We start from the raw sequence: 15,022 nt of genomic DNA, 5'->3' as shown, positions 1-15,022 counted from the left end.
CAGTACCCCTGAAATGCATAGAAAACTGCTTTTTTTTTGGCACAGCCAATAAAAAAATCAAAAAACCCCACAGTACCCCTGAAATGCATAGAAAACTGCTTTTTTTTGGCACAGCCAATAAAAAAATTGGGGGTTCAAAAAACCCCACAGTACCCCTGAAATGCATAGAAAACTGCTTTTTTTTGGCACAGCCAATAAAAAAATTGGGGGTTCAAAAAACCCCACAGTACCCCTGAAATGCATAGAAAACTGCTTTTTTTTTGGCACAGCAAATAAAAAAAAATAAAAAAACCCCACAGTACCCCTGAAATGCATAGAAAACTGCTTTTTTTTGGCACAGCCAATAAAAAAATTGGGGGTTAAAAAAACCCCACAGTACCCCTGAAATGCATAGAAAACTGCTTTTTTTTGGCACAGCCAATACAAAAATTGGGGGTTCAAAAAACCCCACAGTACCCCTGAAATGCATAGAAAACTGCTTTTTTTTGGCACAGCCAATAAAAAAATTGGGGGTTCAAAAAACCCCACAGTACCCCTGAAATGCATAGAAAACTGCTTTTTTTTGGCACAGCCAATAAAAAAATTGGGGGTTCAAAAAACCCCACAGTACCCCTGAAATGCATAGAAAACTGCTTTTTTTTTGGCACAGCCAATACAAAAATCAAAAAACCCCACAGTACCCCTGAAATGCATAGAAAACTGCTTTTTTTTGGCCAAAACGCTAGAAAGGTCAAAGGTCAAAAGGTCAAAGGTCAAAGGTCAAAAGGTCAAAGGTCCAAATGTCAAAGGTCAAATCGCTAGAAAGGTCAAAAATCAAAACGTCAAAGGTCAAAACGCTAGAAAGGTCAAAGGTCAAAAGGTCAAAGGTCAAAAGGTCAAAAGGTCAAAGGTCAAAACACTAGAAAGGTCAAAGGTCAAAACCCCTGAAATGCATAGAAAACTGCTTTTTTGGCACAGCCAATAAAAAAATTGGGGGTTCAAAAAACCCCACAGTACCCCTGAAATGCATAGAAAACTGCTTTTTTTTGGCACAGCCAATACAAAAATTGGGGGTTCAAAAAACCCCACAGTACCCCTGAAATGCATAGAAAACTGCTTTTTTTTGGCACAGCCAATAAAAAAATAAAAAAACCCCACAGTACCCCTGAAATGCATAGAAAACTGCTTTTTTTTTGGCACAGCCAATAAAAAAATTGGGGGTTCAAAAAACCCCACAGTACCCCTGAAATGCATAGAAAACTGCTTTTTTTTGGCACAGCCAATACAAAAATTGGGGGTTCAAAAAACCCCACAGTACCCCTGAAATGCATAGAAAACTGCTTTTTTTTGGCACAGCCAATAAAAAAATTGGGGGTTCAAAAAACCCCACAGTACCCCTGAAATGCATAGAAAACTGCTTTTTTTTTGGCATAGCCAATAAAAAAATTGGGGGTTCAAAAAACCCCACAGTACCCCTGAAATGCATAGAAAACTGCTTTTTTTTTGCACAGCCAATAAAAAAATCAAAAAACCCCACAGTACCCCTGAAATGCATAGAAAACTGCTTTTTTTTGGCACAGCCAATACAAAAATTGGGGGTTCAAAAAACCCCACAGTACCCCTGAAATGCATAGAAAACTGCTTTTTTTTGGCACAGCCAATAAAAAAATTGGGGGTTCAAAAAACCCCACAGTACCCCTGAAATGCATTGAAAACTGCTTTTTTTGGGCACAGCCAATACAAAAATTGGGGGTTCAAAAAACCCCACAGTACCCCTGAAATGCATAGAAAACTGCTTTTTTTTGGCCAAAACGCTAGAAAGGTCAAAGGTCAAAAGGTCAAAGGTCAAAAGGTCAAAGGTCAAAAGGTCAAATCGCTAGAAAGGTCAAAAATCAAAATGTCAAAGGTCAAAACGCTAGAAAGGTCAAAGGTCAAAAGGTCAAAGGTCAAAAGGTCAAAGGTCAAATCGCTAGAAAGGTCAAAATGCCACGATGCGCTTTTTACATCGCTAGAAAGGTCAAAGGTCAAAACACTAGAAAGGTCAAAGGTCAAAACCCCTGAAATGCATAGAAAACTGCTTTTTTTGGCACAGCCAATAAAAAAATTGGGGGTTCAAAAAACCCCACAGTACCCCTGAAATGCATAGAAAACTGCTTTTTTTTGGCACAGCCAATAAAAAAATAAAAAAACCCCACAGTACCCCTGAAATGCATAGAAAACTGCTTTTTTTTTGGCACAGCCAATACAAAAATTGGGGGTTCAAAAAACCCCACAGTACCCCTGAAATGCATAGAAAACTGCTTTTTTTTGGCACAGCCAATAAAAAAATTGGGGGTTCAAAAAACCCCACAGTACCCCTGAAATGCATAGAAAACTGCTTTTTTTGGCCAAAACGCTAGAAAGGTCAAAAGGTCAAAAGGTCAAAGGTCAAAAGGTCAAAGGTCAAAGGTCAAATCGCTAGAAAGGTCAAAAATCAAAACGTCAAAGGTCAAAACGCTAGAAAGGTCAAAGGTCAAAAGGTCAAAGGTCAAAAGGTCAAAGGTCAAATCGCTAGAAAGGTCAAAATGCCACGATGCGCTTTTTTCATCGCTAGAAAGGGCAAAGGTCAAAACACTAGAAAGGTCAAAGGTCAAAACCCCTGAAATGCATAGAAAACTGCTTTTTTTGGCACAGCCAATACAAAAATTGGGGGTTCAAAAAACCCCACAGTACCCCTGAAATGCATAGAAAACTGCTTTTTTTTGGCACAGCCAATAAAAAAATTGGGGGTTCAAAAAACCCCACAGTACCCCTGAAATGCATAGAAAACTGCTTTTTTTTGGCACAGCCAATAAAAAAATTGGGGGTTCAAAAAACCCCACAGTACCCCTGAAATGCATAGAAAACTGCTTTTTTTTGGCACAGCCAATAAAAAAATTGGGGGTTAAAAAAACCCCACAGTACCCCTGAAATGCATAGAAAACTGCTTTTTTTTTGGCACAGCCAATAAAAAAATCAAAAAACCCCACAGTACCCCTGAAATGCATAGAAAACTGCTTTTTTTTGGCACAGCCAATAAAAAAATTGGGGGTTCAAAAAACCCCACAGTACCCCTGAAATGCATAGAAAACTGCTTTTTTTTGGCACAGCCAATAAAAAAATTGGGGGTTCAAAAAACCCCACAGTACCCCTGAAATGCATAGAAAACTGCTTTTTTTTTGGCACAGCCAATAAAAAAAATCAAAAAACCCCACAGTACCCCTGAAATGCATAGAAAACTGCTTTTTTTTGGCACAGCCAATAAAAAAATTGGGGGTTAAAAAAAACCCACAGTACCCCTGAAATGCATAGAAAACTGCTTTTTTTTGGCACAGCCAATACAAAAATTGGGGGTTCAAAAAACCCCACAGTACCCCTGAAATGCATAGAAAACTGCTTTTTTTTGGCACAGCCAATAAAAAAATTGGGGGTTCAAAAAACCCCACAGTACCCCTGAAATGCATAGAAAACTGCTTTTTTTTTGGCACAGCCAATACAAAAATTGGGGGTTCAAAAAACCCCACAGTACCCCTGAAATGCATAGAAAACTGCTTTTTTTTGGCACAGCCAATAAAAAAATTGGGGGTTCAAAAAACCCCACAGTACCCCTGAAATGCATAGAAAACTGCTTTTTTTTGGCACAGCCAATACAAAAATTGGGGGTTCAAAAAACCCCACAGTACCCCTGAAATGCATAGAAAACTGCTTTTTTTTGGCACAGCCAATAAAAAAATTGGGGGTAAAAAAAACCCCACAGTACCCCTGAAATGCATAGAAAACTGCTTTTTTTTGGCACAGCCAATAAAAGAATTGGGGGTTCAAAAAACCCCACAGTACCCCTGAAATGCATAGAAAACTGCTTTTTTTTGGCACAGCCAATCAAAAAATCAAAAAACCCCACAGTACCCCTGAAATGCATAGAAAACTGCTTTTTTTTGGCACAGCCAATAAAAAAATTGGGGGTTCAAAAAACCCCACAGTACCCCTGAAATGCATAGAAAACTGCTTTTTTTTGGCACAGCCAATAAAAAAATTAGGGGTTCAAAAAACCCCACAGTACCCCTGAAATGCATAGAAAACTGCTTTTTTTTGGCCAAAACGCTAGAAAGGTCAAAGGTCAAAAGGTCAAAGGTCAAAAGGTCAAAGGTCAAAAGGTCAAAGGTCAAATCGCTAGAAAGGTCAAAAATCAAAACGTCAAAGGTCAAAACGCTAGAAAGGTCAAAGGTCAAAAGGTCAAAGGTCAAAAGGTCAAAGGTCAAAACACTAGAAAGGTCAAAGGTCAAAACCCCTGAAATGCATAGAAAACTGCTTTTTTGGCACAGCCAATAAAAAAATTGGGGGTTCAAAAAACCCCACAGTACCCCTGAAATGCATAGAAAACTGCTTTTTTTTGGCACAGCCAATAAAAAAATTGGGGGTTCAAAAAACCCCACAGTACCCCTGAAATGCATAGAAAACTGCTTTTTTTTGGCACAGCCAATACAAAAATTGGGGGTTCAAAAAAACCCACAGTACCCCTGAAATGCATAGAAAACTGCTTTTTTTTGGCACAGCCAATACAAAAATTGGGGGTTCAAAAAACCCCACAGTACCCCTGAAATGCATAGAAAACTGCTTTTTTTGGCAAAGCCAATAAAAAAATTGGGGGTTCAAAAAACCCCACAGTACCCCTGAAATGCATAGAAAAATGCTTTTTTTTGGCACAGCCAATAAAAAAATTGGGGGTTCAAAAAACCCCACAGTACCCCTGAAATGCATAGAAAACTGCTTTTTTTTGGCACAGCCAATAAAAAAATTGGGGGTTCAAAAAACCCCACAGTACCCCTGAAATGCATAGAAAACTGCTTTTTTTTGGCACAGCCAATACAAAAATCAAAAAACCCCACAGTACCCCTGAAATGCATAGAAAACTGCTTTTTTTTGGCACAGCCAATAAAAAAATTGGGGGTTCAAAAAACCCCACAGTACCCCTGAAATGCATAGAAAACTGCTTTTTTTTGTCCAAAACGCTAGAAAGGTCAAAGGTCAAAAGGTCAAAGGTCAAAAGGTCAAAGGTCAAAAGGTCAAAGGTCAAATCGCTAGAAAGGTCAAAAATCAAAACGTCAAAGGTCAAAACGCTAGAAAGGTCAAAGGTCAAAGGTCAAAAGGTCAAAGGTCAAATCGCTAGAAAGGTCAAAATGCCACGATGCGCTTTTTTCATCGCTAGAAAGGTCAAAGGTCAAAACACTAGAAAGGTCAAAGGTCAAAACCCCTGAAATGCATAGAAAACTGCTTTTTTTGGCACAGCCAATACAAAAATTGGGGGTTCAAAAAACCCCACAGTACCCCTGAAATGCATAGAAAACTGCTTTTTTTTTGGCACAGCCAATAAAACAATTGGGGGTTCAAAAAACCCCACAGTACCCCTGAAATGCATAGAAAACTGCTTTTTTTTGGCACAGCCAATACAAAAATTGGGGGTTCAAAAAACCCCACAGTACCCCTGAAATGCATAGAAAACTGCTTTTTTTTGGCACAGCCAATAAAAAAATTGGGGGTTCAAAAAACCCCACAGTACCCCTGAAATGCATAGAAAACTGCTTTTTTTTGGCACAGCCAATAAAAAAAATCAAAAAACCCCACAGTACCCCTGAAATGCATAGAAAACTGCTTTTTTTTGGCACAGCCAATAAAAAAATTGGGGGTTAAAAAAAACCCACAGTACCCCTGAAATGCATAGAAAACTGCTTTTTTTTGGCACAGCCAATACAAAAATTGGGGGTTCAAAAAACCCCACAGTACCCCTGAAATGCATAGAAAACTGCTTTTTTTTGGCACAGCCAATAAAAAAATTGGGGGTTCTAAAAACCCCACAGTACCCCTGAAATGCATAGAAAACTGCTTTTTTTTTGGCACAGCCAATAAAAAAATCAAAAAACCCCACAGTACCCCTGAAATGCATAGAAAACTGCTTTTTTTTGGCACAGCCAATAAAAAAATTGGGGGTTAAAAAAAACCCACAGTACCCCTGAAATGCATAGAAAACTGCTTTTTTTTGGCACAGCCAATACAAAAATTGGGGGTTCAAAAAACCCCACAGTACCCCTGAAATGCATAGAAAACTGCTTTTTTTTGGCACAGCCAATAAAAAAATTGGGGGTTCAAAAAACCCCACAGTACCCCTGAAATGCATAGAAAACTGCTTTTTTTTTGGCACAGCCAATACAAAAATCAAAAAACCCCACAGTACCCCTGAAATGCATAGAAAACTGCTTTTTTTTGGCCAAAACGCTAGAAAGGTCAAAGGTCAAAAGGTCAAAGGTCAAAGGTCAAAAGGTCAAAGGTCCAAATGTCAAAGGTCAAATCGCTAGAAAGGTCAAAAATCAAAACGTCAAAGGTCAAAACGCTAGAAAGGTCAAAGGTCAAAAGGTCAAAGGTCAAAAGGTCAAAGGTCAAATCGCTAGAAAGGTCAAAATGCCACGATGCGCTTTTTTCATCGCTAGAAAGGTCAAAGGTCAAAACACTAGAAAGGTCAAAGGTAAAAACCCCTGAAATGCATAGAAAACTGCTTTTTTTGGCACAGCCAATAAAAAAATTGGGGGTTCAAAAAACCCCACAGTACCCCTGAAATGCATAGAAAACTGCTTTTTTTTGGCACAGCCAATACAAAAATTGGGGGTTCAAAAAACCCCACAGTACCCCTGAAATGCATAGAAAACTGCTTTTTTTTGGCACAGCCAATAAAAAAATAAAAAAACCCCACAGTACCCCTGAAATGCATAGAAAACTGCTTTTTTTTTGGCACAGCCAATAAAAAAATTGGGGGTTCAAAAAACCCCACAGTACCCCTGAAATGCATAGAAAACTGCTTTTTTTTGGCACAGCCAATACAAAAATTGGGGGTTCAAAAAACCCCACAGTACCCCTGAAATGCATAGAAAACTGCTTTTTTTTGGCACAGCCAATAAAAAAATTGGGGGTTCAAAAAACCCCACAGTACCCCTGAAATGCATAGAAAACTGCTTTTTTTTTGGCATAGCCAATAAAAAAATTGGGGGTTCAAAAAACCCCACAGTACCCCTGAAATGCATAGAAAACTGCTTTTTTTTTGCACAGCCAATAAAAAAATCAAAAAACCCCACAGTACCCCTGAAATGCATAGAAAACTGCTTTTTTTGGCACAGCCAATACAAAAATTGGGGGTTCAAAAAACCCCACAGTACCCCTGAAATGCATAGAAAACTGCTTTTTTTTGGCACAGCCAATAAAAAAATTGGGGGTTCAAAAAACCCCAAAGTACCCCTGAAATGCATTGAAAACTGCTTTTTTTGGGCACAGCCAATAAAAAAATTGGGGGTTCAAAAAACCCCACAGTACCCCTGAAATGCATAGAAAACTGCTTTTTTTTGGCCAAAACGCTAGAAAGGTCAAAGGTCAAAAGGTCAAAGGTCAAAAGGTCAAAGGTCAAAAGGTCAAATCGCTAGAAAGGTCAAAAATCAAAATGTCAAAGGTCAAAACGCTAGAAAGGTCAAAGGTCAAAAGGTCAAAGGTCAAAAGGTCAAAGGTCAAATCGCTAGAAAGGTCAAAATGCCACGATGCGCTTTTTACATCGCTAGAAAGGTCAAAGGTCAAAACACTAGAAAGGTCAAAGGTCAAAACCCCTGAAATGCATAGAAAACTGCTTTTTTTGGCACAGCCAATAAAAAAATTGGGGGTTCAAAAAACCCCACAGTACCCCTGAAATGCATAGAAAACTGCTTTTTTTTGGCACAGCCAATAAAAAAATAAAAAAACCCCACAGTACCCCTGAAATGCATAGAAAACTGCTTTTTTTTTGGCACAGCCAATACAAAAATTGGGGGTTCAAAAAACCCCACAGTACCCCTGAAATGCATAGAAAACTGCTTTTTTTTGGCACAGCCAATAAAAAAATTGGGGGTTCAAAAAACCCCACAGTACCCCTGAAATGCATAGAAAACTGCTTTTTTTGGCCAAAACGCTAGAAAGGTCAAAAGGTCAAAAGGTCAAAGGTCAAAAGGTCAAAGGTCAAAGGTCAAATCGCTAGAAAGGTCAAAAATCAAAACGTCAAAGGTCAAAACGCTAGAAAGGTCAAAGGTCAAAAGGTCAAAGGTCAAAAGGTCAAAGGTCAAATCGCTAGAAAGGTCAAAATGCCACGATGCGCTTTTTTCATCGCTAGAAAGGGCAAAGGTCAAAACACTAGAAAGGTCAAAGGTCAAAACCCCTGAAATGCATAGAAAACTGCTTTTTTTGGCACAGCCAATACAAAAATTGGGGGTTCAAAAAACCCCACAGTACCCCTGAAATGCATAGAAAACTGCTTTTTTTTGGCACAGCCAATAAAAAAATTGGGGGTTCAAAAAACCCCACAGTACCCCTGAAATGCATAGAAAACTGCTTTTTTTTGGCACAGCCAATAAAAAAATTGGGGGTTCAAAAAACCCCACAGTACCCCTGAAATGCATAGAAAACTGCTTTTTTTTGGCACAGCCAATAAAAAAATTGGGGGTTAAAAAAACCCCACAGTACCCCTGAAATGCATAGAAAACTGCTTTTTTTTTGGCACAGCCAATAAAAAAATCAAAAAACCCCACAGTACCCCTGAAATGCATAGAAAACTGCTTTTTTTTGGCACAGCCAATAAAAAAATTGGGGGTTCAAAAAACCCCACAGTACCCCTGAAATGCATAGAAAACTGCTTTTTTTTGGCACAGCCAATAAAAAAATTGGGGGTTCAAAAAACCCCACAGTACCCCTGAAATGCATAGAAAACTGCTTTTTTTTTGGCACAGCCAATAAAAAAAATCAAAAAACCCCACAGTACCCCTGAAATGCATAGAAAACTGCTTTTTTTTGGCACAGCCAATAAAAAAATTGGGGGTTAAAAAAAACCCACAGTACCCCTGAAATGCATAGAAAACTGCTTTTTTTTGGCACAGCCAATAAAAAAATTGGGGGTTCAAAAAACCCCACAGTACCCCTGAAATGCATAGAAAACTGCTTTTTTTTGGCACAGCCAATACAAAAATTGGGGGTTCAAAAAACCCCACAGTACCCCTGAAATGCATAGAAAACTGCTTTTTTTTGGCACAGCCAATAAAAAAATTGGGGGTTCAAAAAACCCCACAGTACCCCTGAAATGCATAGAAAACTGCTTTTTTTTGGCACAGCCAATACAAAAATTGGGGGTTCAAAAAACCCCACAGTACCCCTGAAATGCATAGAAAACTGCTTTTTTTTGGCACAGCCAATAAAAAAATTGGGGGTAAAAAAAACCCCACAGTACCCCTGAAATGCATAGAAAACTGCTTTTTTTTGGCACAGCCAATAAAAGAATTGGGGGTTCAAAAAACCCCACAGTACCCCTGAAATGCATAGAAAACTGCTTTTTTTTGGCACAGCCAATCAAAAAATCAAAAAACCCCACAGTACCCCTGAAATGCATAGAAAACTGCTTTTTTTTGGCACAGCCAATAAAAAAATTGGGGGTTCAAAAAACCCCACAGTACCCCTGAAATGCATAGAAAACTGCTTTTTTTTGGCACAGCCAATAAAAAAATTAGGGGTTCAAAAAACCCCACAGTACCCCTGAAATGCATAGAAAACTGCTTTTTTTTGGCCAAAACGCTAGAAAGGTCAAAGGTCAAAAGGTCAAAGGTCAAAAGGTCAAAGGTCAAAAGGTCAAAGGTCAAATCGCTAGAAAGGTCAAAAATCAAAACGTCAAAGGTCAAAACGCTAGAAAGGTCAAAGGTCAAAAGGTCAAAGGTCAAAAGGTCAAAGGTCAAAACACTAGAAAGGTCAAAGGTCAAAACCCCTGAAATGCATAGAAAACTGCTTTTTTGGCACAGCCAATAAAAAAATTGGGGGTTCAAAAAACCCCACAGTACCCCTGAAATGCATAGAAAACTGCTTTTTTTTGGCACAGCCAATAAAAAAATTGGGGGTTCAAAAAACCCCACAGTACCCCTGAAATGCATAGAAAACTGCTTTTTTTTGGCACAGCCAATACAAAAATTGGGGGTTCAAAAAAACCCACAGTACCCCTGAAATGCATAGAAAACTGCTTTTTTTTGGCACAGCCAATACAAAAATTGGGGGTTCAAAAAACCCCACAGTACCCCTGAAATGCATAGAAAACTGCTTTTTTTGGCAAAGCCAATAAAAAAATTGGGGGTTCAAAAAACCCCACAGTACCCCTGAAATGCATAGAAAAATGCTTTTTTTTGGCACAGCCAATAAAAAAATTGGGGGTTCAAAAAACCCCACAGTACCCCTGAAATGCATAGAAAACTGCTTTTTTTTGGCACAGCCAATAAAAAAATTGGGGGTTCAAAAAACCCCACAGTACCCCTGAAATGCATAGAAAACTGCTTTTTTTTGGCACAGCCAATACAAAAATCAAAAAACCCCACAGTACCCCTGAAATGCATAGAAAACTGCTTTTTTTTGGCACAGCCAATAAAAAAATTGGGGGTTCAAAAAACCCCACAGTACCCCTGAAATGCATAGAAAACTGCTTTTTTTTGTCCAAAACGCTAGAAAGGTCAAAGGTCAAAAGGTCAAAGGTCAAAAGGTCAAAGGTCAAAAGGTCAAAGGTCAAATCGCTAGAAAGGTCAAAAATCAAAACGTCAAAGGTCAAAACGCTAGAAAGGTCAAAGGTCAAAGGTCAAAAGGTCAAAGGTCAAATCGCTAGAAAGGTCAAAATGCCACGATGCGCTTTTTTCATCGCTAGAAAGGTCAAAGGTCAAAACACTAGAAAGGTCAAAGGTCAAAACCCCTGAAATGCATAGAAAACTGCTTTTTTTGGCACAGCCAATACAAAAATTGGGGGTTCAAAAAACCCCACAGTACCCCTGAAATGCATAGAAAACTGCTTTTTTTTTGGCACAGCCAATAAAACAATTGGGGGTTCAAAAAACCCCACAGTACCCCTGAAATGCATAGAAAACTGCTTTTTTTTGGCACAGCCAATACAAAAATTGGGGGTTCAAAAAACCCCACAGTACCCCTGAAATGCATAGAAAACTGCTTTTTTTTGGCACAGCCAATAAAAAAATTGGGGGTTCAAAAAACCCCACAGTACCCCTGAAATGCATAGAAAACTGCTTTTTTTTGGCACAGCCAATAAAAAAAATCAAAAAACCCCACAGTACCCCTGAAATGCATAGAAAACTGCTTTTTTTTGGCACAGCCAATAAAAAAATTGGGGGTTAAAAAAACCCCACAGTACCCCTGAAATGCATAGAAAACTGCTTTTTTTTGGCACAGCCAATACAAAAATTGGGGGTTCAAAAAACCCCACAGTACCCCTGAAATGCATAGAAAACTGCTTTTTTTTGGCACAGCCAATAAAAAAATTGGGGGTTCTAAAAACCCCACAGTACCCCTGAAATGCATAGAAAACTGCTTTTTTTTTGGCACAGCCAATAAAAAAATCAAAAAACCCCACAGTACCCCTGAAATGCATAGAAAACTGCTTTTTTTTGGCACAGCCAATAAAAAAATTGGGGGTTAAAAAAAACCCACAGTACCCCTGAAATGCATAGAAAACTGCTTTTTTTTGGCACAGCCAATACAAAAATTGGGGGTTCAAAAAACCCCACAGTACCCCTGAAATGCATAGAAAACTGCTTTTTTTTGGCACAGCCAATAAAAAAATTGGGGGTTCAAAAAACCCCACAGTACCCCTGAAATGCATAGAAAACTGCTTTTTTTTTGGCACAGCCAATACAAAAATCAAAAAACCCCACAGTACCCCTGAAATGCATAGAAAACTGCTTTTTTTTGGCCAAAACGCTAGAAAGGTCAAAGGTCAAAAGGTCAAAGGTCAAAGGTCAAAAGGTCAAAGGTCCAAATGTCAAAGGTCAAATCGCTAGAAAGGTCAAAAATCAAAACGTCAAAGGTCAAAACGCTAGAAAGGTCAAAGGTCAAAAGGTCAAAGGTCAAAAGGTCAAAGGTCAAATCGCTAGAAAGGTCAAAATGCCACGATGCGCTTTTTTCATCGCTAGAAAGGTCAAAGGTCAAAACACTAGAAAGGTCAAAGGTAAAAACCCCTGAAATGCATAGAAAACTGCTTTTTTTGGCACAGCCAATACAAAAATTGGGGGTTCAAAAAACCCCACAGTACCCCTGAAATGCATAGAAAACTGCTTTTTTTTGGCACAGCCAATAAAAAAATTGGGGGTTCAAAAAACCCCACAGTACCCCTGAAATGCATAGAAAACTGCTTTTTTTTTGGCACAGCCAATACAAAAATCAAAAAACCCCACAGTACCCCTGAAATGCATAGAAAACTGCTTTTTTTTGGCCAAAACGCTAGAAAGGTCAAAGGTCAAAAGGTCAAAGGTCAAAGGTCAAAAGGTCAAAGGTCCAAATGTCAAAGGTCAAATCGCTAGAAAGGTCAAAAATCAAAACGTCAAAGGTCAAAACGCTAGAAAGGTCAAAGGTCAAAAGGTCAAAGGTCAAAAGGTCAAAGGTCAAATCGCTAGAAAGGTCAAAATGCCACGATGCGCTTTTTTCATCGCTAGAAAGGTCAAAATGCCACGATGCGCTTTTTTCATCGCTAGAAAGGTCAAAGGTCAAAACACTAGAAAGGTCAAAGGTAAAAACCCCTGAAATGCATAGAAAACTGCTTTTTTTGGCACAGCCAATACAAAAATTGGGGGTAAAAAAAAACCCACAGTACCCCTGAAATGCATAGAAAACTGCTTTTTTTTGGCACAGCCAATAAAAGAATTGGGGGTTCAAAAAACCCCACAGTACCCCTGAAATGCATAGAAAACTGCTTTTTTTTGGCACAGCCAATCAAAAAATCAAAAAACCCCACAGTACCCCTGAAATGCATAGAAAACTGCTTTTTTTTGGCACAGCCAATAAAAAAATTGGGGGTTCAAAAAACCCCACAGTACCCCTGAAATGCATAGAAAACTGCTTTTTTTTGGCACAGCCAATAAAAAAATTAGGGGTTCAAAAAACCCCACAGTACCCCTGAAATGCATAGAAAACTGCTTTTTTTTGGCCAAAACGCTAGAAAGGTCAAAGGTCAAAAGGTCAAAGGTCAAAAGGTCAAAGGTCAAAAGGTCAAAGGTCAAATCGCTAGAAAGGTCAAAAATCAAAACGTCAAAGGTCAAAACGCTAGAAAGGTCAAAGGTCAAAAGGTCAAAGGTCAAAAGGTCAAAGGTCAAAACACTAGAAAGGTCAAAGGTCAAAACCCCTGAAATGCATAGAAAACTGCTTTTTTGGCACAGCCAATAAAAAAATTGGGGGTTCAAAAAACCCCACAGTACCCCTGAAATGCATAGAAAACTGCTTTTTTTTGGCACAGCCAATAAAAAAATTGGGGGTTCAAAAAACCCCACAGTACCCCTGAAATGCATAGAAAACTGCTTTTTTTTGGCACAGCCAATACAAAAATTGGGGGTTCAAAAAAACCCACAGTACCCCTGAAATGCATAGAAAACTGCTTTTTTTTGGCACAGCCAATACAAAAATTGGGGGTTCAAAAAACCCCACCGTACCCCTGAAATGCATAGAAAACTGCTTTTTTTGGCAAAGCCAATAAAAAAATTGGGGGTTCAAAAAACCCCACAGTACCCCTGAAATGCATAGAAAAATGCTTTTTTTTGGCACAGCCAATAAAAAAATTGGGGGTTCAAAAAACCCCACAGTACCCCTGAAATGCATAGAAAACTGCTTTTTTTTGGCATAGCCAATAAAAAAATTGGGGGTTCAAAAAACCCCACAGTACCCCTGAAATGCATAGAAAACTGCTTTTTTTTGGCACAGCCAATACAAAAATCAAAAAACCCCACAGTACCCCTGAAATGCATAGAAAACTGCTTTTTTTTGGCACAGCCAATAAAAAAATTGGGGGTTCAAAAAACCCCACAGTACCCCTGAAATGCATAGAAAACTGCTTTTTTTTGTCCAAAACGCTAGAAAGGTCAAAGGTCAAAAGGTCAAAGGTCAAAAGGTCAAAGGTCAAAAGGTCAAAGGTCAAATCGCTAGAAAGGTCAAAAATCAAAACGTCAAAGGTCAAAACGCTAGAAAGGTCAAAGGTCAAAGGTCAAAAGGTCAAAGGTCAAATCGCTAGAAAGGTCAAAATGCCACGATGCGCTTTTTTCATCGCTAGAAAGGTCAAAGGTCAAAACACTAGAAAGGTCAAAGGTCAAAACCCCTGAAATGCATAGAAAACTGCTTTTTTTGGCACAGCCAATACAAAAATTGGGGGTTCAAAAAACCCCACAGTACCCCTGAAATGCATAGAAAACTGCTTTTTTTTTGGCACAGCCAATAAAACAATTGGGGGTTCAAAAAACCCCACAGTACCCCTGAAATGCATAGAAAACTGCTTTTTTTTGGCACAGCCAATACAAAAATTGGGGGTTCAAAAAACCCCACAGTACCCCTGAAATGCATAGAAAACTGCTTTTTTTTGGCACAGCCAATAAAAAAATTGGGGGTTCAAAAAACCCCACAGTACCCCTGAAATGCATAGAAAACTGCTTTTTTTTGGCACAGCCAATAAAAAAAATCAAAAAACCCCACAGTACCCCTGAAATGCATAGAAAACTGCTTTTTTTTGGCACAGCCAATAAAAAAATTGGGGGTTAAAAAAACCCCACAGTACCCCTGAAATGCATAGAAAACTGCTTTTTTTTGGCACAGCCAATACAAAAATTGGGGGTTCAAAAAACCCCACAGTACCCCTGAAATGCATAGAAAACTGCTTTTTTTTGGCACAGCCAATAAAAAAATTGGGGGTTCTAAAAACCCCACAGTACCCCTGAAATGCATAGAAAACTGCTTTTTTTTTGGCACAGCCAATAAAAAAATCAAAAAACCCCACAGTACCCCTGAAATGCATAGAAAACTGTTTTTTTTTGGCACAGCCAATAAAAAAATTGGGGGTTAAAAAAAACCCACAGTACCCCTGAAATGCATAGAAAACTGCTTTTTTTTGGCACAGCCAATACAAAAATTGGGGGTTCAAAAAACCCCACAGTACCCCTGAAATGCATAGAAAACT

The sequence above is a fragment of the Electrona antarctica genome (genome assembly GCF_951216825.1).
Source record: "Electrona antarctica genome assembly, chromosome: 10".
In the NCBI taxonomy this organism is placed as follows: Eukaryota; Metazoa; Chordata; class Actinopteri; order Myctophiformes; family Myctophidae; genus Electrona; species Electrona antarctica.
The sequence above is the reverse complement of the archived record's forward strand: the minus strand, read 5'-3'. Positions refer to the sequence as shown.